This window comes from Anopheles merus, chromosome 3R, assembly GCF_017562075.2.
Source record: "Anopheles merus strain MAF chromosome 3R, AmerM5.1, whole genome shotgun sequence".
Classification (NCBI taxonomy): Eukaryota; Metazoa; Arthropoda; class Insecta; order Diptera; family Culicidae; genus Anopheles; species Anopheles merus.
The window spans coordinates 38,966,015-38,988,663 of record NC_054084.1 but is presented as its reverse complement, the minus strand read 5'-3'; the positions used below and the strand labels follow the sequence as shown (position 1 = coordinate 38,988,663).

At 38.8% G+C, this 22,649-nt stretch overlaps 1 protein-coding gene across 1 annotated transcript in view; it reads right to left on the bottom strand.

Moving 5' to 3' along the window:
* Window positions 1-22,649, bottom strand: part of LOC121595661 (neural-cadherin-like) — a 171,224-nt gene that overhangs the window by 65,988 nt on the left and 82,587 nt on the right. The gene's annotated exons all lie outside the window — the stretch shown is intronic.

Sequence of the window (22,649 nt, the reverse complement as noted above, 5' to 3'; positions counted from 1 at the left end):
AAATACATCAAATATAAATACAGCTTCATTCACAAAGAAAAGTGTTATAATATTGGAATCTATCTGGAGGAGATTAAATAGCAAACAACATGAAAAACGAAAGAATATTTTAATTTTGCTTGTAGTATCATGTTCCATCCAGTATCTTAACAGTAGTCGCATATGTCACTCACTCAACCGGGTCTAGACCGGAGGCCTCCGAACATCAGTGACCACTAATGGAGAACTGGTAACGGTAAATTTCGATTTCCTGCTTCCATTACGGTCTCCAACCACGGTAATTGCAATGCGAAGTTACACAACGTATAAAAAGTGGATAGACAAAGATGTCGCATCAAACACGGTAACGAAGGGGAAAATGCAACAGAAAAAATGTCACTAAGTAGAAATAAAAAAATAAAAACCACACACATTATTCGCTCGTTTCCGAAACCCTCGCCGACCCACTCGAACATCCCACTACCCATCCTACAAATTTGTGCCGGTGACGGTTTGTCTGTATGTGCATTGGCGCTCTGAATAAATCCGAAATCAAAACATAGATATCCATCGAACAGCGAAAGAACGGTGTTCGCGCGTTCCAGCTGAGATGGTGATGCGGTGCAATTGCAATCGCCACACGGAATCGCCACGGTACCATGACACAATGGCTAGTGTTGGGCCTCCCTTCCCTGTCCTTCCCATGGCCGTTCCGAGAAATGCAGCACAATTTGAAACAGTTTAAAAGCCATTTTCTACTAGCATTATTTCTGACTTCGATTCGTACGTTCATTTCAACGCTAACCATGTACGCCATGCCTTGAGACACCACAGCATCAGGTGGAAAATTGGTACGACTCAAAATTTGATAAGAAAAAAATTTCACTATCCGTGTTTAATTTGGAACTTCTTATTGTATATCGTCTTGCATTTAGTTTTATGCTGATAAATACTGTCCGGTGATGCTTGCAACTTACTTTACAGTTTTAAATTTTACGATAAAAAGATACCTTTCAACGACGTACAAGGTTAAACATCTTTATTATTTCTAGGTCAGGACACTTGATTCTGGGTCTCGATGTCCTCTTAGAGCGACAGAACGACGGATTTAAATACAACGGGGTTTGGATGTTGTTTTTCTCTCGTACTCATAGATGAATAGAACCCAAGAACTATAACAAGAATCGAAGGCCTTTTCCGTACCACCATGCATTTGTCAAACACATCTTAAAATATCGTTGGCTTCTCGTATTAATTGCTAATTACTGAATAACTCAGAAACATATTGTAAGTAATTAGTAACAAGTTACTGCAGCTAGACGGAATTTAAAACAAAATGCAAAACCTTGCTTCGTTTTCCGAACAGAACGTCTCTCTCTCTCTCTCTCTCTCTCTCTCTCTCTCTCTCTCTCTCTCTCTCTCTCTCTATCTCTCTCTCTCTCTCTCTCTTTCTCTCTCTCTCTCTCTATTTCTTTGTATTTAACACAGGGTTTGTTCCTCCATCATTCCCAGCAGTCATTTCGCCTCGTTTTATTATGTTGGCTATCCGTGATCAAACCATCCGATGGAACCAGTACACCATCACCCCCATTTAAGGATAAAGCACCAGGCGCCTCCATGACACTTTAAATTAATGACAATATGTTGAGAATGCTATTTGCGACCATGGGATCTTTTGTTGAGCATGAAATATGAGAACAAACGTTACATGACTAATCTGCCATGTTATCTACAATCAATCTACCCATATCACCGCCAGCATCATCGATGTCTATTATTTCAACTGCACTCTTGGAAGGATGCTTTGGTTATAAAAAGCGTGATCTGGCAGATAAAGTAAAGATTTGGTAGACAAATGCGACTAGCCACGGCACATCTAACAAGATAACGCCCGATCAGCTGGGTGAATAATTGAGAATGTATCATCCACACGTCATGGTCAACCGAAATCAAGACATTTTATTAAAGCGACATAAAATCGCCTTCGGCAACCTCCTCGACGGATAATGTTGTTATTTAGCGTCGCGCAAGACACTTTCTTACAATTTGTACTATTTTTCACAGCTGCATGCTCTCTTTTTCTCTTTTATTCTCTCTCTCTCTCTTTCTCTTTCTCTCTGTCTCTCTCTCTTTTTCTCAAGCAATCAGAAACCCATCTGCTTCCCTTCATGCGACCGATGCAGAAACAGAACACGCCGAGTGCGAGGCTTATCGATTTTGGTATAGAATAATGTTTTGTTGTACGGCCGTTCATTAAGACGTGTCCCCGCAACTATCTATAGCTAGTGATGTGATAATCGCGCCTAAGAGTAATATAATAGAATCTATTGAGAAAGCTGCATAAGCTGGTGATCACACATTAGCGCATCAGCGCGAATGATAGGCTAATACTTGAATGATTATTGAATCGCATGTTTCTCTGTCCTCTGGGAGAGTTACACGAGCGAGTAGCAGGAAAGTGGGCTTTTATATTTTTTCAATAAACTCACGATAAACATTGAGATAAATATAAAATTAAATGTTTGGGCCTGTTGAATGAGTGCTTGATAAATAAGAGGAAACAAGTTTAATAATTTTCTAGCTGTAATCTTCCATGTGCTTTGTGAAATTGCTTTAAAAATATACGATCACCCAGTTTATTGTTATATTGCTCAATCAGAAGTGTAGTTATTATTCCTTCTATCTGACGATAACTTTTACATGTATCTTATTGAAAAACTGAGTCATTAGCACCACGTACAAATCCTTCAATTTTTCACAAGGCTTTCGTTTTGTAGCGGTTTCACCCATTGTTCAATACCTGCTAGCTTAAAAAAATAACAACCTAATCGAGCATCACGTGCCTTCAACATCCCAACTGCAAGACATGATTATTTATTTTTCTGTTCCATAAACAACACACAGCCACAAGCACAATTGCATTTATATTTTTTATAACCGTAGCTCCTCAAAACAAAAGTTGCAATTTCGTGTCCAAGGGCACATGTCGTCGATTGAAGCAAGAATAAAAGGAAAGTCTAATATTTTAAGCTTTCTTTCCACACCGAAGCTCACTGCACTCCCACTCCGGGAGTTTCCGGAGTTTCCAGTATAATGGTATGTATTTCTGTTATCACGTTAAAAAGAATTGATCGTTGCATTAAGCACGAAAGAAGAGAAAGGAACTGCTGCCCTGGGCCTGAGGCTAGGAAATGCTCTTTAAGATGGAAGGGAAACAGTCAGCGGGAAAATATGTTGCGAAATATAAAATAGTTTCCATCATTGGTGAAAGAATGATGCGATGAGCTTTTCGGGTTGTTTCTTATGCTTACCATCCTTTGCTCCAACACATAATATTTTGAGCATGGGAGGTGGACAATTTCCATATCTGATGATGCAATTGGATTTAAGTGCAATACCGGCGAAAACTTAGATATGGTTTGGGGAAAGATTGCTTTGGCGGAATGGTACCGTACTTCTTGCATTACTCTTTGGTGAACAGTCGCTCTCATATATTCATTTCGGTTTCTTTCTTGTCACAGTTTTCAACCACACGGTCAGCAACAACTTTCGCAACGAACGCGAGCACTTTCGTTCACCGCAATGAGTTCTGGGTTGGGTGAGAAGAAACGTAATTGGACAGCTCATCATCCGTTCCCGAAAGGGTAGTCATGCGTGGGTGTACAGGACGAGCATCTAATTGATGATGGTGATTTATCTTCCGTTCGTTATATCAATTTGGGTGTTGGTCTTTTCCTTTTTTTATTTTTTTAAAGAACCTGTTCCTAATTTGATTCAGTTAACTGCATTTATCTGGATAGGTGGACATTAGTTATCGAGGCTAGGGACTGTTGCGTTATGGGTGTCTGTTGCGTTGTGTATTTGGTTGACGGGATCGTTGGTAGTATTGGTGGATTGCGAACTGTTTCACGCAAAATATAGGTGGTGCACTGTTATTCTGAATTTAAAAATCTGCTTTTTCACTTAATTTAAAACTACTGTTAATGTAACTTTTGTAAAATTCATCACTTTAAAATCTACAAAAAATTTTTTATACAAATTTTAAGTATAGAATTTCAATGACTTTAACTAATTTTATTGCATAATATAGCTCCGTTTGTTCCAGTTAAAAAAGGTAAAATTTGTAGGATATCTTAAAATACAATGAAAATATTGTACGAAAACGCTTTCTCTTACAAAACCAACCACCAATCTAGGCCATCAGATTGGGTGGATTCTTACAATCATATTAATTAAGCACATACCTACCTCTTCACCTCTCCAAAGACACACACTTAATTATCATTCACTTGGAGCACTTCAAAACTGGTCGATCCACACGTGGAATACTACTCCTCAGATAAGATAGAAAGGGGAATTACTAATTAAAGCACCCGCATAATCTAGTTTCATTTTATTAGGGACAGAGAAATTCGTGGAACAAACGAGAAAAGCGAATTCAGACATGTATCTGGGCAGATGGTAAACAGAATCCAGCGGATCGTCGCTGAGGAAATGAAACTGCAAGTGAGAAGACATGGGCGAAAGGCGGGCTTCGGGACTACGTGCTCATGGGGAGTATGGATTTATTGGACGGCAATATCAACATTACTGGCTCATGACTATGGTCTCATTCTTCCTCATATTCTTAGGTCGGTTGGTAGGCCGCTTCCAAAATGCCATTAACTTACCCGCTCCGAAGAACTTTGGCTTAATCGGCTCGACAGTGTGCGGTCCATAGAAAGTTTCGCTGAGAGTGGCTTTGGTGACTGGATTTTTAAATACGACCCGGGCCGAAATTTGCCCAAAAAGGTCGGCAAGGTTCATTTGAACTCTGATTTACCAGAGCGGTTATGGTCGTTGGTTATGCATGATGAAATCAATGTCGATGTACGTTGTGGGATCTTTTTGTTTGATTTTTTGTGTGAAATTTATCTTCTGTTTTTGTGTATTTACTGGAAAGATATTCCATTTTTTTACTGTTGTTGGTGCTGGCAGGGGATCGAAGCTGGCTTATGCAAATACATAGATTTCTGGGGCGGTGTTTACAGAGCACAACATGTTTGACATAATAATAACGGTATGTGATACGGTCAAATCTGGACAGGAACGGAATGCTAAGCTAACTTGGAGGTGGGCCCGTCCTGCAATACCGACCTTTACATGTTATTCATTTTATCGCCGAGCCCACCGATATTTTATTGAAAAAATCATCAGTAGCTCCATTATGGTTATTGATATGTTCCTTCAAGAAACCACCTCCTCGCACTTAACAGGTAAAAAACACAGGCTATATATAATAACAAATCGTGTGGTGTTTCGAGGGAAACGCGTTTTTAAAAATTCCATTTTTTTTGCAATATTGACATAAATGGTTTTGAAATCCGGATCTTATAGTACAATATAGCTGTTCCGTTAACCTTCTTGGTAAAATATGTTCTTTAATGAATATAGAGCGTGTTGCCTGCAATGCAGAGTTATGGCAGTAAGGAACACGTCGAACTGTGAAAAATTTGAATCTTTCATCTTTTCCACGAAAAGTGTACCTGTTCATGGCGTCATTACTTCGTTTTAAATATTTCGGTACTTTAAATATTGTACAAACTACCAAGAATCGAAACAATGAACCTACCATTATGCAGCAATTTTAATTCCTAGACGGACTGTGGGGAAAAAATGATTGACGACGGTGAAAAGATTCGACCGTCACTGCCAGATGCCTCGGGATTTCAATAAGACTTGTTCAGAGAATTGTTTTAAGTGCTAAAATTGCTTTTGTCTAATTTTGAAAAAAAAATTAATTCAATACGTACACCTTGAACAGTCGACATATACTATGAGTTTGTTGATACGTTGTTTTTGTATTCGGTTCTTTTTTCCTAAAAGGTTTCCATCTGATCAACCATAATATGAGGAAACCAGTCGGGATTGGAGTGATAAGTAGGATCAGGCGGATTTTATCGACCAGGTTCTAAGATTGGTGGAAGAAAGTGGCTTGAGCGAAGTGAAGAAGCAATTGGAAAAAGCGCAATTTTGTACTTCCAAAAGTACACAGTCGAACAAACATACACAAAATAATTCGGACGCAGGTAGGCATACATCGATTCTTCACCCTATTGAGGGTGTGAGATTCGGGCAGTGACTTCCTCGTTCTTCTATGCGGCCCAGTGGCATTATCCCTCGATGCTGTAATTGAATTTTGTTCGCTATCGCTGATGGTGCCGAGAATCGAACTCATAGCACCATAGGGTCAATGAGCGAACGGAGGCACTACTAGCTGATCATTTCGAAAGCATAAATCAAATAAACATTTTCAGCTCATTCGTTATTTCACACAGCATAGGATGGCCGGTGTGAGGAAAATGGTTGGCAAATCATTACGGAGGGTGATAGTATGATATCAGTTGCTTGCTTTCCCCAAGTTTCCCCGTGCTGACAAATGAATTATGTGGCAACCGGATCTTCTTGGAACTATTTTACTGAATCTTAAAAACACTTATTTGAAGATCCTGGGGATGGGTGTTTTATGGTCTAGTTTTATATGCTACATAAAGAAGTAAAGCAAAACTAATGGTACTCAGCGGTAAAGAAATGCTGCTGGAATTCATGCCCCTTTTGAGAATGCTGCCGGTGCAGCTAGTTGCTAGTTTTTATTTTGAAATAAATTTAATTCAATATTTTAACGTATGCTGTATTGAATCAAAACTTTCGTTTGAATCAAAAATTTAACAGTATAATTGATTTTGTTCCATTAGTAGATTAGTCGCTTTAAATTTCTTGTTAAAGTTGGACCGTTTTTGTAGATGGGCAATCTTCTTTCATTGGATTAATTCTTTATCAATTACTGTTCATCGAGTGCTTCATTCCTGCCAAACAGATACCAACAATGTCCAACAGCATTTCTCGTTTGGAATTTCTGTTTTTTATCCTCTTTGCTTGAGTGCATCCTGAACCCCTTTGCGCTGAGCCACCAATCGTTTCGCATTCCGCCATCCATAGAAATTAAGTTAGGTCAAACACGGTTGAACTGAACGATGTAGCCCGTTTCGATGTGTCTATGTATGTATGTGTGGGTTTGTTTGCATTGTGGCTCTTATCTGTTTGTATAAACCAATCATACTGGGCTGCACGGTATCAGACAGAACATAATAATGATTGATTATTTCGCATGTCATCGCTCGGGTTATTTTTCAGCTTGACATTTGCCTAAGCTGGTCAAAAGCGTTCCAGCAGATGCGTCGGTGCGGTGCAAATTTTACCCCAAAATTTTACTCCTCAGGAAGCTATACTATTGCTGGACTTTGCGGGCCAGTTGATCCAGTTTGCTTGTTCCGCGGCGGAATAAAGGAGCGTGTTGAAGGGGTTGGGATTGGAAAGCTTTCCGCGTGGGGCACACATGTAACACATGTAAAGTGGGGCTTTTACAAATGATTCTCCTATGATATCTCGCATTTAATTTGTACTCTCTCGTGATGGATAGGAAAAATATGACAATTTAACATATTTTACAACTGAAATTTACTATGGCTCCTTGATTTAAGTGGTATAATGGACATTTAAGTTGTTCTAAATTCCAGCCGTTACAGTTACAGTTCAATACAAATCGTCACTTATGCCGAATATAACGATTTTTAATTTTAATGTCCTTATTAAGCTCATATGATTCATTTCACGACCCGACCCTGGTCTATAACCTGTTGAAATCGATACCGTGAGTGCAGAACGTGCGCTAAGTTTGAGTCGTAATAAAATCTTAGGTGCAACGAGTTCGGGTTGGGTATTGACTTTGACCCGACGGCCTTCTTTGACCCGACCCGACCCGAACGGCTGTACTAACCGTTCGGAATCGCTTATGCTTTCTCACAAATGCTGATAATCCGGGTCAACCTTACTGCATTACAGCTTACGGATGCGTACGCCTATACCCAGTACAGTGTGTCTGTCAGCTATCACTAGTTGACAGACACACCCACTGGAGACAATTAAATAAAAAAATAGGGCTGCAAAACGGCCCCTAAATATATTATGCAATTGAAACGATTAAAGAGGCATGTATCGACGAGTTTTACATACAAGTGATGGAACTTTTAATTCCGCATTCTAATCTCATACATGCTCTAAAGTGTCATATTCTTCTGAATTGATTGACATTTATAGATTGTAAAAAAGTGCACTTAAAAGGCTAGATGATAGCATTTCATACTGGAAAAAGGAAATGTTGGCAGCTAGATATGCTAGATGCTAGATGCAAACTTTAATTGAATGTCCAAGAAAAGTGCAATATTTTCGAAGAAAATCTCGATATTGGCCCCTGGGAAAAGGCTAAAATTGACATTCAAGACTAAACATCTCATTGAGCATATGCATTGATTTTGATCAGTATTTTTATGTTATAAACAGTTATATTTTTTGAATACTATATGCCACTGGATGTACATTTCATTACAGCCTTTGGTGAAAACAGGATGACTCTTCTTTTAGCTCAATAACCGATGTCAGTCAAGGCCTGCCTGTACCTCTTGTGGGGTTGGCTTCAGTGACTTTTGGATTACCCCCGATAGCAGGATAGTCAGTCCTACGTATGGTGGCACGGTCTATTTGGGGCTTGAACCCATGACGGACATGTTATCAAGTCGTACGAGTTGACGACTGTACCATGAGATCGGCTTACAGGATGACTATCGTCTATAATTCTTGAATAATACCCCTTACTAACCCCTTTGTATTGAAGTATGACAAAAGCATGTTACTTAGAAAATATGTCTGTAACACAGTGATTCATAGCGCTGTTTCGTTTAAATTATAAAATATGAAACCAGAACATGTGACGTGGTTAATGATGCCGTCGAATATTCTAAGAAATATACCAGATATGAACAATGCAGTGTAGTTCAGGATGTCCAACAACTTCAAAGGAGGTGATACACAGTGTCCCCATGCTTGCCTTTCGGTGTGATAAGGGGGAGGTATGACTAACAAAGGGGTAGGCCAAGCATACTTTACATTCTTCATCAAATTTCTGGGCTTTTACCGAAATCACAAGCCGCAGACAGGCAGGAAGGCAACGGATTGGAATGCTCATAATCTGATCATTTGAAATTGGTCATTTTTCCTTTCGTTTGCACATAATTTTCACCAGCCGGCTTTACCAACGGCACGGCAGAATGATACACAAACTAAAGCGATTGCATGACTCCTTAGACCGTACGTTCCTTTTCAGAGCCCTTTCACGGAGAAGCTGTAATTTGGGTGATAATCCAACCATCACGAGAGTTGTGTGGCTTACCCAAGAGCCTCACAATCGATATAGGCTGGCCGCAGTGAGGAGCGATAACGATGAAGCTTCTCGTTAAAGCCCTGTGCCTGGTATTCGTGGGCTGCATAAATTTGCATAAAATCGATGGGCTATCGTCGTCTCATTCGGTTTTCTCAGCTTGTTTGCGTTTATGTCCCCACCTTTCTACCAGATGGTGGATTGGAAAGAAGTCTAAGACTCCAAAATGAGCAATATGTTGCATGGAAATTTGGGAAAGAATGCGTTTCCAAGGAACGATGGGGGATTGGTACCGAACACAGAAAAAGGATAATGAAAGGGCAATGCAACATATTGTTGCATAACTGATGGGCGCAGCTCGATATGGAGATGCCGGTTCAATCCGTTACCAGATGGTGGATTGGCAAGAAGTCTAAGACTCCAAAATGAGCAATATGTTGCATGGAAATTTGGGAAAGAATGCGTTTCGAAGGAACGATGGGGGATTGGTACCGAACACAGAAAAAGGATAATGAAAGGGCAATGCAACATATTGTTGCATAACTGATGGGCGCAGCTCGATATGGAGATGCCGGTTCAATCCGTTACCAGATGGTGGATTGGCAAGAAGTCTAAGACTCCAAAATGAGCAATATGTTGCATGGAAATTTGGGAAAGAATGCGTTTCGAAGGAACGATGGGGGATTGGTACCGAACACAGAAAAAGGATAATGAAAGGGCAATGCAACATATTGTTGCATAACTGATGGGCGCAGCTCGATATGGAGATGCCGGTTCAATCCGTTTGGTGTAAATTTGTGTAAGAAATTCCAGATTTCATGAACAACATTTATTCGAGCAGGTGAATAGCCATACATGGTGCATTCAGCCATGCATGGTGAATAGCCATACACATCTTGATACGGTGTGGGATAAGGAGTAGGATTGAACCAAGGCATTGCATTGAATCAAGCATCTAATAGTTACAAAACGACCAACTCTGTGAATTTATTACAAGCAACCGTCCGGTGGTAACCTTTGGAATAGAAATTGATATTTTTCCCAACTCACATCGTCACTCCGTACAAGTACCACTCGTCCCAGTTAGACCAATTTTCAGTCAAAAAGATGGAACTTAAAACTGCTTACCAATCGTAAAGTATCGTGTGGTACATGCCGATGCAAACGAAATCCAATCTTTTCTACATATTTTACATCGGCAACGACTATTTGTGCTATAAAAATTATTACAATCTATAAAATACATGTAGCCTGATCGAGCAAGAGAGCCTTACTACCCCTGCTAACTACCAACTCCAATATGGTGAATGGAAATGGAAAATCACGCGAACACAAGAGCGATATGTGCTTATTTTTCCATTTTGCAAAGAATACCACCCAGCAAGCTTTTCTTGCTATATCATAAGAAAAAGAGGCTACAAAAATTGCGGATTAGATTTCACGCAAACTCATTCACCAGCTGCTGGTAATAACTTCCGTATGGACAATGTTGATTGGTGAAATTGTTTTTACGTTTTGTGCGAATGAAGCAAATGAATGTTACTGGAAAAGCAGCACAATGTGGAGAGAATGACCGAAACTGGTATTGATTTTTAACATCGCAAAAAACTTTTTTTTTAAATTGAAATTTGATCACATATGCTCTATTTATATCATGCAAGAAGGGTAGAATTATAATGGTATCTCTTTAGGGGGTATTCAATTTAACATGTAGTCGGTAAGTAAGCGTTTCATTGGACATCAGCAACGATAGGCACCCCCATGATGCTCGAGCAGGTCAAACGGTGAATATATAATTAATTGAAGGATGACTACTTGAAACTATTAAAGAGAAATAGATTTTAACAGTTGTTTCGAATGGGGGGTTAATAGTTGGGGTAATGATGGTTTAAATCAAAGGAAGAATACCAATAAAAGTGGTGTTTTGATTAAATGCATCATCTGTAACTTCTATGAAAAATAATGTTTGCGTAGGTTAAGTGTAATAAAAGTGGCTTTTACACCAATTATGGCTATAACGCACAATATTTTTGCTTTAAAACAGTCAATTTACGTTTTGAAACCCCGGATGGATTTTTTTCTTAATATATAATTATTTTTACACATTTGTGCTTCATTAGTTCCGTGCTGACCGATTCTGATAGTTAAGTATCACTTTAAAAAAAAAAAATTGTCAAGATGTTGGCATCTCTTACCATTTTGCTTAGAGGTGCACTGTAGGATACTAGCGTTTTATTGTTTTTTTTTTCCTGTGCCCATTACCGATACAACTAAATATCGATGTACCAATTGTCGAAGTATACCATGGATTACCTTTTTTTACTAGTGTCATTAGGGTCGCAGAGCAAAATTTACAAGAGCACAAATCGGGATTCTCTTTGGTATTTTTGCCATCTAACGTGTTTATATACGTTTTAAGCTTCAGTTATGTTTAAAATGTTATGAAATTGAATCATTTTCATCAAAATAATGCAATCTTCTATGACTTTCTGTCGAAAAAAGCGTATCCTGAACACAGCTAGAGGGATTTTTTGTTTAAAATCTGCTTCACTTCAATTGACGTGGGATGTGGCGGTGATGGTGGTTGAATTGTTTGGATATGTATAATTTTTTTTTTAACAATTTTTAACAACACCGATGGTCATAAATCTTAGGGTTATCTATTCGAAAAACACTTTCCACTTGGTACGCACGGTTGCGTGCTTTGCATAAATCATCGAGCTTCTGTGCTGGGGACGGCGGTGTTGTTTGGAAATTTCAAGTCGAGGCCATCGACAATGTCATGTGGCCAAGAAAGGTCACGCGTAGCGGGAACCACTGGTATATATTTATTTTGCATGCAGGTTGATGCTGGTGGGGCCAGATTAAGAGTGATGAATTTTTTAATGTAACTAATTTTTGTTAATCTTTGCTTCATCACCGTTTTGCAATATTTTACCGATACGAATGCGAATTTGGCAATTGGTGCAGAAGTTACTGAAATGTAACCAATTTTAATTTTTAGAGTTTATAATGCAATACAAGAAGACACGATGGCAAAGAAGTACACAAATTTAAATTTTCTAGATCCTTTATCATTTATTACTATTCCCTTGCATTTGATGGTGTTTAACGTGTTCACGCCATCTACAGGCTTTGTGCCGTGCCAAGAAACTCTTTTGCTAACGATTTCAATTTTAAATTTCACTCGTTCCTGCGTATTACATAGAAGACTCTTACAAAGGGTGCTACGCCGAGCCACACATAGTAATGTGCCCTGTGCTAAAAGGTGACCTGCTATTGAATTTGTAGCACCTTCCACACTCCATTGAGTTTCTCGCGAATGGGGTGCGCTTTGTAGACATACTATACGAAAAGGTTATTTCAACTTTGGCACTCAGTTCCAAATTTTCATTCTTTTTTTCATGCATCAACAAAACCACTGCTTGTGAGAAAAACTCACGAATGTTAATATACATGTGTACAGTAAGTTTTCTTTAACGAAAATGTAGAAAAATGTGTTGGCTGTGAAATAAAATTGTGACTCGTTAAAATGTCCGTTTGCTACAGCTAATTCAATTGTCAATTGTCATGAGTTCATCACAAAAGATTCTTTAGAGTTCATTTCGTACATCTACGTCTTCATCTTTCGTACATCTTTATTTATGCGTACGAGTTCATTTTTAATTTAGCTCTAATTCAGTTCAAAATTCGAATTGAAACTAAGAAATTTAAATATTATGGAATCTTCAACACTGCTTAATGCAAACTACACGAGATTTTGCAGACGTTTGCCGTTAAGGATGAATTCGATTTACATTTACCGAAAACACAAGCACCTTTAAATGAGGAAAATGTGATTTTGATTTTTATTTCTTCCTTCCAATTCCATCCATTCCTGATAGACAAAATCTAGCTGTTCTCGCAATTTTATTGCACAAGACTCACTATTCGTTTCCTAATAATATGCTACGCACGTCTCTTTATACCATTTGGTTTATTTCGTTTACGGAAGGAGAGCGACGAGGTTCAGTGGCCATGGGCAAGATTCGTAGAAAGCTTTCCCAGAGTGCCAACGTTTTTTTTTGAGTTCGTTTTGTTTGCTTCCCTGCTTTTCTGACGCGTGTGAACACGAAGCTTCATTTGTGGTGCCGTTGGCATAATAGATGACCTTCAATCCCAAGCCGCATTGCACACACGCTCCCGGTGCTTACTAGGTTGGGAAAATTAGGAAGCTTGGTACGAGAGAGTACGAGAAAAAATATGCCTGATGGGCAAAAATTCGATATGGACACAAAATGTGGACACAAAATGTGGACACAAAATGTGGCCATACCCTTAACGTCCGTTTTGCCACCGTGCTGGCAACACTACGTCAGCGCACATACCGAAACCCATTTCCCGAAAAACGATTAAGTCATGAAGTCGTTATCGATTGAGGTTTGCGGGAATACTTCCACGATTAGTGAGAAGGGAAGGGAAAATTACTCCTCTTGGTGTGTCGTTCTGGGTCCTAGAGCTCTTCCCTCTGGCGTAGAGGAGACAACAAGAGAAAAGTGAACAATTTATCATCCGTTTTGTCTAGTGATTGAACTTAATAACCGCAATTAAATGATTACCTCTGTACATCGAGACCTTATTTCGTTTATTGGAAATGTTTTCGCCCCAAATGGTTTTCACGAGATAACGTTTCGTGTTACAAAAAAAAAGGCAGTATCGCGATATTTCACGCGTAACGAAACTCACAAGCACATATTTTATCCATCAAAATGAACGGCACAGAGTCAAAGTGCGACATTCAATTAGACAATATTTCAAGGCTTTTAACTTCCAGAAGAGCAGAGCAGAGCAAAGAGCTGGTTTCAAAAAATACATTTTATATGGAAACATTTCATTCCTTTGGAAAACTGAGTTCATTTATATTTTGTCAAACATTCTATTCCATTCAGAAACATTCGTTTCCGTACTCAACAGTACAGACACAATGCACATTTTACTGACATTATGTTACTGTGTTACTATGTTACTTACACAAAACACATGCAATGACTTAGTATTTATTTTCACTCAGTGTTTATCTAAATACTTTTAAAAATTCAAATAAAAATTTACATCTCAAGGTACCAATTATGGCTTTAGTGTTCTTAGCAATTCGCCATAGCTGTACCAATTGTGGCTGTATTCTAAAACTCGTGGATAATTACACAAAATATTACATTGAGACATTGTTTAAACTAAAATCAAGTGAAAGTACGTTTACTGCAGTAATATAAGTATGTAACCACCATTAAATACGAAAAATTAACAAATTCAAATATCCTTTTCCTATCACTGGTTGTATTGATAGCCACGCTCACACATCGTCATCGTTATGGTCGAATAAGATTGAATCAGTGCAGAAAAAAAATCACCCGTTTGGTCTTACGGTTCACACCCTGGCGTAACGTGGCAGCGAGACCTAGTTATCATACTCGGTGTTTAATTTTTGGACTCTAGTCTCTCGCTTCTCGTTGCGAAACGGCGCAAATCATTTTTATGAAGAAAATCATCCTAGGAGAGATAGATTCACTAGACCTATTAGCTAGAGTTAATTTCCACGTACCTGCTCGTAATTTAAGAAGCTATAGACAACTAAGAGTTGACCAAACTAGACGTGCATATAGCGATAATGAGCTTTTGACTGCGATGGCTATCATGCACACTAATACTCTTTTGACTGGAATTAACTGTGTTAACCTGTATTTCTTATTATGATACTATTTGTTATTTATTTTATGCTGATTTAACATTTTACCGTGATGCTTCTATATATATATATATATATATATATATATATATATATATATATATATATATATATATATATATATATATATATATATATATATATATATATATATATATATATATATATATATATATATATATATATATATATAAATCTCGTGTCACGGTGTTTGTCGCGAGCAACCTCCGAAACGGCTGGATCATTTTCAACGAAACTTTGCACACACCTTACGGTGGTATGAGAATAGGTTTTAAGATATGAAAATCGTTCAAATATTACACTAAAATTAATTTAATAATGATTTTCTAACTCCCATCCAAAGAGCAGGATTGTTGTTGTGTTGTATGCAGCACTTTGACACTTGGTGTAAGGTGGCTGGCGGTTTACACTCGATGATCGGATCCTGAGGGGATACGGGCACGATACAAATATCCCGAGTAAAAAAGCAACAATGGAATATTTTAGTTTTTTCGGAACAACTTACTTTGTCGGGTCAGCTAGTGTCATTATAAGATACGTTTATAAGATCAGTGATAAGGCGAATGATGGCATATCATTTAACAAATACAAATAAACAATAATCAACAATAATTGAGGCCAATCCATCAAAAATTGTATTTCCTTACGCATCGCTGATAACACCGGGCTTTACAACCCTTCATATCACCTGAAAATCCTTCATATCACCTGCACACGAAGCTATATCGAAACTACCTACCGTTTCAGCGCAATACGAAGAGGCACACAGACAATCAGGGTGGTCTGTTGGAATTTGTTTCAATAAAGAATCGTAGACATAGTTCAACTGTCTTCTGGCCAAGATACTTCTGGTCAAGACTAGCACTAACTATCGATCAGGAAAGAACAAGAGTGCATTTCGCAATAAAGCGACACGAGCAGTTTCAGCTTTCGCTTTTTTTGTATGAAAGTCATTCAAGACTGCATTTTTTTTGGTGAATCAGATTCGATTACATTCCACTGATTATTCACCTGATTATTGATTCGAACACTTTACAAATAAATGATGCTTAAAACACATAATATAACTTCAGATTGCGAAAATAATAATGAGAAACCCCGATTTGTTCACTTGTAGACTACGCACTACGACCAAAACGACATTTGTCAACAAAGCATCCATAGCATACAGCGATATTTGGTACACCGAAGGTTAGTTGTACCAATAATGGACGTACAGAAAAATTTCATATTTTCGATGAAATGTTGGTAGATTTTGATGTGCAGTCATTAAATAACTAATATTTTACTCCAAAATAATGATTTTGAGATAAAATTATGGTTAGGTGCTTGAAAATCGTTAATATCCTACAGTGCTGCTCTTAGCAAAATGGTAAGAGATACCAAAAATCTTGGCATCACATTTTGAAAGGGTGATATTTATCAAACAGAAGATACCAGCACGGAACGAATGAAGCACAAGTGTTGTAAAATGGTCATGTTTGGAATGAAAAATCGGTTTTAGAATTCAAATAGACGGTTTCAGAGCCAAAATAGTGTTCGTTATAGCTATAATTAGTGCTATAGCCACTATTGGTACATTTATCCTAAAAATGCAAGCTAAAAATTTAAAAAATATTTACAGTTCCATTTTCACATCAACATCAAAACTGGAATGTGGAGTTATATCGGTTGAAAAATGAGCCTTGAAATTTATTATATTGTACTGCTAATGAAAATGTTACGGTCTACCAGACGTCAGCTCACCAATATGTTTTCATTTTAAACTAATTTAATAATAAAATTACAAAGCAAACATTTCGTATTTTCCGTACGCTTCTGATAATTTTATACATTCAACTATTAAGTCAATTAAAACTTTTTGCTTGAAAACAACAATTTAATACATCATGTGACACTCCTAAGCAATACTTATCCTCTTCTTAATGCTAAGCTCCCACTTCAAAGAAAAAAATATTTTTTTTGAAATGTGTTTTGCTTTTCTTAAAATCATTTGTTGCACTTAAAAAACAATCAATATCCGATTGTCGCATTTGCAAGGATTCTGGAAAATTAAAATGAGAAAAACAAAACGTTATGTTGTACAGCAAAAATGAATGAACGTACATAAACAAACGCTGAAGGAAGCTCGACTGCCGGTGTAAATCAAACAATACTATTCCCCAGCATGAGACTAACTGGGAAAAGATAAAAAAGCAACGCAGTGTGAAACCTATACTGCGGCAACAGGACAACTTTCGACCTCAAAAAGTTGTCCGGATTTTGTGAGATATAGGCAAACAATGGGCATACACATTTTCCATTGATAATGTGACGATATTTGAGGGTTTCGTGTCGTTTGAGAACATCAGGAAGAACTTTTTTATAAAGAGGCTATCAAAGCGACGCAAACAATAAAATCGATAAAACGTTGTGAAAATGAACAAAAATCAACACTGTCATTGAAAATTCTCGCGACGCGGGACGCAACACCATAAATCAACATTCAGCCAAGTTGCGCGATGTTGCTTTTTGCTTTTTTCTTTTATTGACAATGTGTACCGTTTGTGCAATGTTGAATTGGTGGATCCTTCTTCTCCTCAGGCTACTTCTCTTACATCCAGAGTATCTTGCGCATACTCTTTCTCTTTTACTGAGCTTAAACGAATGAAAAGCGTTGGATGTCAGTGAAATTTATCGATCTTATTTAACAGCAATCTAATCCCTACCCGGTGCACAAACTAGCAACAAAAAAGTTTACGCAATGTCCGGCATTTGGGTATTTATAAATGCTGGTTCATGGATGTTGGCATTGTTTAAACTCGTACAAAATATAATACATAGCAAGTAGTATGCATTGTGTGTGGGTAGCTTAAGGCAGACAAGCCGTGGGAAATTGCAGCTGTTTTCCGGCATTGAAACTATAAACGGTCGATGGAATGCTTTTCCGGTACTCACGCTAGGGGAAATGGCCATACGTTCGTGTTTGTGTGTTATGTCGTTTAATCTGAATATTCATTCATGCGGATATTATCATTAAATTTGAAAGCATTCCTCTTCATCTGCGCCACCAATTGATTCATTGCGAGTTCAGAAAACAGTTGAGTGCGTCCGTATCACTTGCGAGACAAGCTCTTGAACAAATTGATTCAAAGCATTCTACAATCATCATTGTCATTGTCATAATATATAAAGGGAAAAAATACGAGAAATGAGAACGAAAGACTAGTCTCTCTGTCTCAAAAGAGCTTGTTCGTTTTTTGCTTAATGCATCATAGTTTACGGCACATGGTAGGAATAATTTGAAAGGGATGTATCGAATGTCTGATGGATCTTATTGTACTGCAGTATCAGTATTGAAATCTAGAATGGGGAAAACATAACCCAGCAGGCATGAAAAGCACATCTTCTTTTGAGGGTAGCGAATTCTCTGTAGAATTCTCATTTCGTCCGGATATTTACAGAGGTTTTCAACATGCAATGCTTATGTAGCCGGTAATACATCCGATCAGTACGGTGACAGTATTACAAGTTATTTCCATTAGGGCAAAGAGTTCCAATGAAAGTACTTTTAAATTCAAGCACTGCTCATTGTGTATGTACTAATATGGATTCAGATAGATGTCTTGATTAGTCATCGTTAACTTATATCCTGATTTTTTGAGGGATTTTTCATCAGCTACATAACTCGGTCACTCGATGGAATACATTTTCCCTACGGCTTTTGAAAATGCTTACGATAAGGCTTGTCTCTTATATTGGTACTTTGGTACTTTAGCAGGTTTTTAGTAACTAAACACTCGCCCAAACCTCTCGATCGTTGCACAGTTACACCAAGCGTGCAACGTGCGATTTCGTTCACCTTAGCAAATGGTGTACCGAACAAAATGATTCACATACCCATTGCAGAGTCGGCACATGCAAGAGAGAAGAAAGAATAGAGAGAGAGAGAGAGAGAGAGAGAGAGAGAGAGAGAGAGAGAGAGAGAGAGAGAGAGAGAGAGAGAGAGAGAGAGAGAGAGAGATAAAGAAACTTTTCCTATGTGTATGATCGTATAAATTGTGTTCTGATAAATGAAATTGGCTCATTTCGGAAATAAAACGCACGGTACCGGATCCACACTAGAATCCGGCATTTCAGTACATATCGTGTGCCCTGCTGTGCAACTTGCGTAGTAAAGGAGGAAACATGGAGACCTTACGCGTGTCTGCAAGTGCGTACGTCTCCTACCAACAAACAGCGGAAGAGCAAGAGTCGTCATAACAACAACCATTCCACAACCAAGTCAACCATTTAGTCGAATGGCACTAAAGGAGGAAAATAAAACAGACAGCACCAGTTCACCCGTAAGGTCCATTGCATTCCTTTTGATTGAATGCGATCAAAAACAAGACGACGGCCATGTTTCTTCCTAACTTCTTGCTGGGTGTGTGTGCTGGTCAAGCATTTCACGGCCTCCCTCGGGTTTGTGTGAGTCAAGCTCAAAGCACAATCAGAAGAAGACGCCCTGTGACGCCCTCAAGAGAGATGAATCGACATTTCCATGGTGCTGTCTCCGCCTGGCGCCTGATTTCAGTGTACGGAATAGACAACGACGAGGGTGGCCGATTTGTCCGCCTTCAGGCAGCTTAAAGACCTTTCTTTTGAAACTGTATTTGTCAATGTCCAAGTATATAGGTAATTATAGCGAAACCCTGAGCTGGCTGGCAACGGCCAGCATAAAGAGCAAAATACAAGGCTTCGAGACGTACGTTACTTCCTACGCTTATAGGACACAAACAATAAAACATTTCTTGCTATTCGTACACATCTTTTCGGTGGAAAAACACATTCAAGGCACACTATTGGTCTCTCTTTCGTCGACATTATGTGTGTGTGTTTTTCTTTCGCATACCCTTTTGGCCCAGGCACCTTTCACTGAGTGATTTTGGATACTAATTTTAACCCAACACAACAAAAAGGCTTCTCATCATCTGCTCTTCTTGTTGCGTATCTTGTATTGTGCCATCATTGTCTTGCCATCTTCTTGCATTGTCTGCCGGTACAAAAAAGCAATAGGATCAAGCGAGTTGATTTTAACATAAGATAGCATAGCTGTTTTTTTCTGCTTCTAGATTTCTAAACCTCTTTGATTGGACAAGACCCGGAGGGATATACAAACGGGATTTTCCGCCCAGTCCCGCACGTCCACAAAAACTAATAATGGTCGAGGTTTTGTAAAATGGAACTTTAGTTCAATGGAACTTTAGTACGACGCATCGACTAATGGATGCGGTGCACATTAGTACTTGGTTCCGGTTGTCGCACTGCTAGCCAGAAGCTTGAGAAATGAGTGCCTCAGCCCATTGTTTGTACAAAGCTTTCTGTTTCCCGTTGCAAAGCCGTTAATGGTATGCCGGGTTCGAACTAAACTCAATTTCAAGTAGCCAGAGAAGCTTATTGCAACAATTCTAGAAAAAATTGACAGGAAAAACAAATGAACACATCTCCTACGTAGTAATGTTTGTCTGCAAAGGAAAATCGAATGCACTTATTAGTTGAGGAAGCTGGTCCGGCAATGAAGCTCTTGTTTAGAGAGGAGCAGCTTTAAATCTTACGAATCACCAGGTGCTCAGGCTATACGATAATGGATATATAACAAAAGACAAGCCAACATACCAAGCAGTTAATGATTCCTGAAATTGATGCTGTGAAGATTGTTTTGCAAGGGTTATTTTGCATCTGACCCAAACCATTGAGCAATTTACACTGAAAGTACACGCAGTGCTTCGATATCTTGCGGATTGACGTCAGCCAGCAGAGCAACTCAAAGTAACCTTCCCCTTTAGCTTTTCGCCCATGCGATACCATGCGAGGATGAACAGTTTTATTTGCACTATTAACACGATGTGTAGTTGTAGTCTTTTGGCTTTATGTGAAACCGAATCCCTTTTGTGTGCTGAAATGGAACATGTATGCCAGTACTATGTTCTATGACTGGAGAAATGCATAGATCAAATACAAAGAGAGAATGTTTTGAACAGCGCTAGGTTAACGGGCGGCTCGACCTTTTGTATGTCCAGAACCTGTATGAGAAACAGTACGATGTAACTAATCGCTTGATGATCTTTGCACTCCCGACTGAGCCGATATCGATAACATTGCAGTTGCAGACTTTTGGGTACAGATTTTCCCTCGCTCCGAGTCCCCAGGTACTCGTTACCCTTTCATTTCTCGATATCAGTGTTTAAAATAAGCACCTCGTCTTTACGATCACAGTAGCGTTACACGAGTTTGATTCTATCAATATGCAAATTATATTTAAATCGCGTTGATTGGCAAACTCCTTGCATCGCATGCGTTTTACTCATAACGCCGTGTTCCTCGCGGCCGTTAGTGGCAATAGAATCGCACAAACATACCCGCACTGAAGCATCGATTGCGTTGTAAAAAATAAGCAATATACATGATGTGGTTTATTTTCGTGTCGGAATGGACTCTAAAACCCTAGTTTTACACCTGGTAAGTTCAGGGACTGATCCCTTTTTGATTTCAATGACAGCTGTCTGTTGAATCCAGTGTCAGATAACGCGAAACCCCAAAGTTTTAGGCCCAACTTACTGCGTAAAGTCGTGTTTCGAGTGGTCTGGTACTGATAATAGTACATTGAGACAGCGCCTCCAAGTCACCCGAAGCATGTCATGGGATCGAATATTAACCAGTGAATAATAATGATAATGAGAGATTAGGTAAATTTGTACTGTGTGCCTCACCACTTCAGATTACCGGAGCGCTTTTAATGCATTGCGTGGTCAATGGGTTTCTGTGGCCCGAACTTGTGTATGTGTGCGAGTGTATGAAGAGGATTTCTGGATTTTACATTGTTGTTATCATCCTGCTGAGATGGGCTGTGTGGTGAACATCGTCGTCAGTGCTATCAAGTCAGGTGCGAAGAGTATTTTACCCACAATGGACAGCAGGTCCTCTGCTGGTGAGATACGATTACACAATACGACACGATACGACAACACAGAAGCCCACCCACCCAGAAAGCCTACAGTACTCGTCGGAAAAGACACAGATGCCAAACTAAGACATTTTGTTAAAGGGGCAGAAAGCAATTCAATGCCACAAAATGTACAGCCCGGCCTTTCTGGAACTGCGTGTGCAACAACGTCTTCATCTGCTACCAAACGATCTTGTGATATTGGGAGTTGTTTTTCTGTAAATTTACTGTGAGAAGTAGAATATGCTTGGTGGCGCAATGAAACAGTAGTTTAATTTTATGACTTCACTTGTCCAATAATCCGTTTCCAAACTATGTCTAGAAACGTATTTTGGGAATCTTACCCTTCCCGCGCCGTTCTGGATAAGATTCAGCTTCGATTAATACGCAGAAAGCAATACGCCGCAAAGGAAAGAGTACATTATCATAAACAAAATAATCAACCTACCGCAAACGAGCGTCCCATTCTACGTCTCACTATAGCACCCTGCCTCCTTCCCCGAGGGGCCAAACTATGTACAAAGGATCAATCGGATAGCAAAGCATGGGCAGGAATAAATTATCGATTTACCCATGACAAACATTTTGAATGAACCGTTTTCCAGTAAATTCTGAGAGAAATGTTGCACATACGGATAACGTGTTGAGAAAGGCACGAGAAAAATTAAACGGTAGTGCTAGATGCGCTCTTTTTAATTTACCTGCCC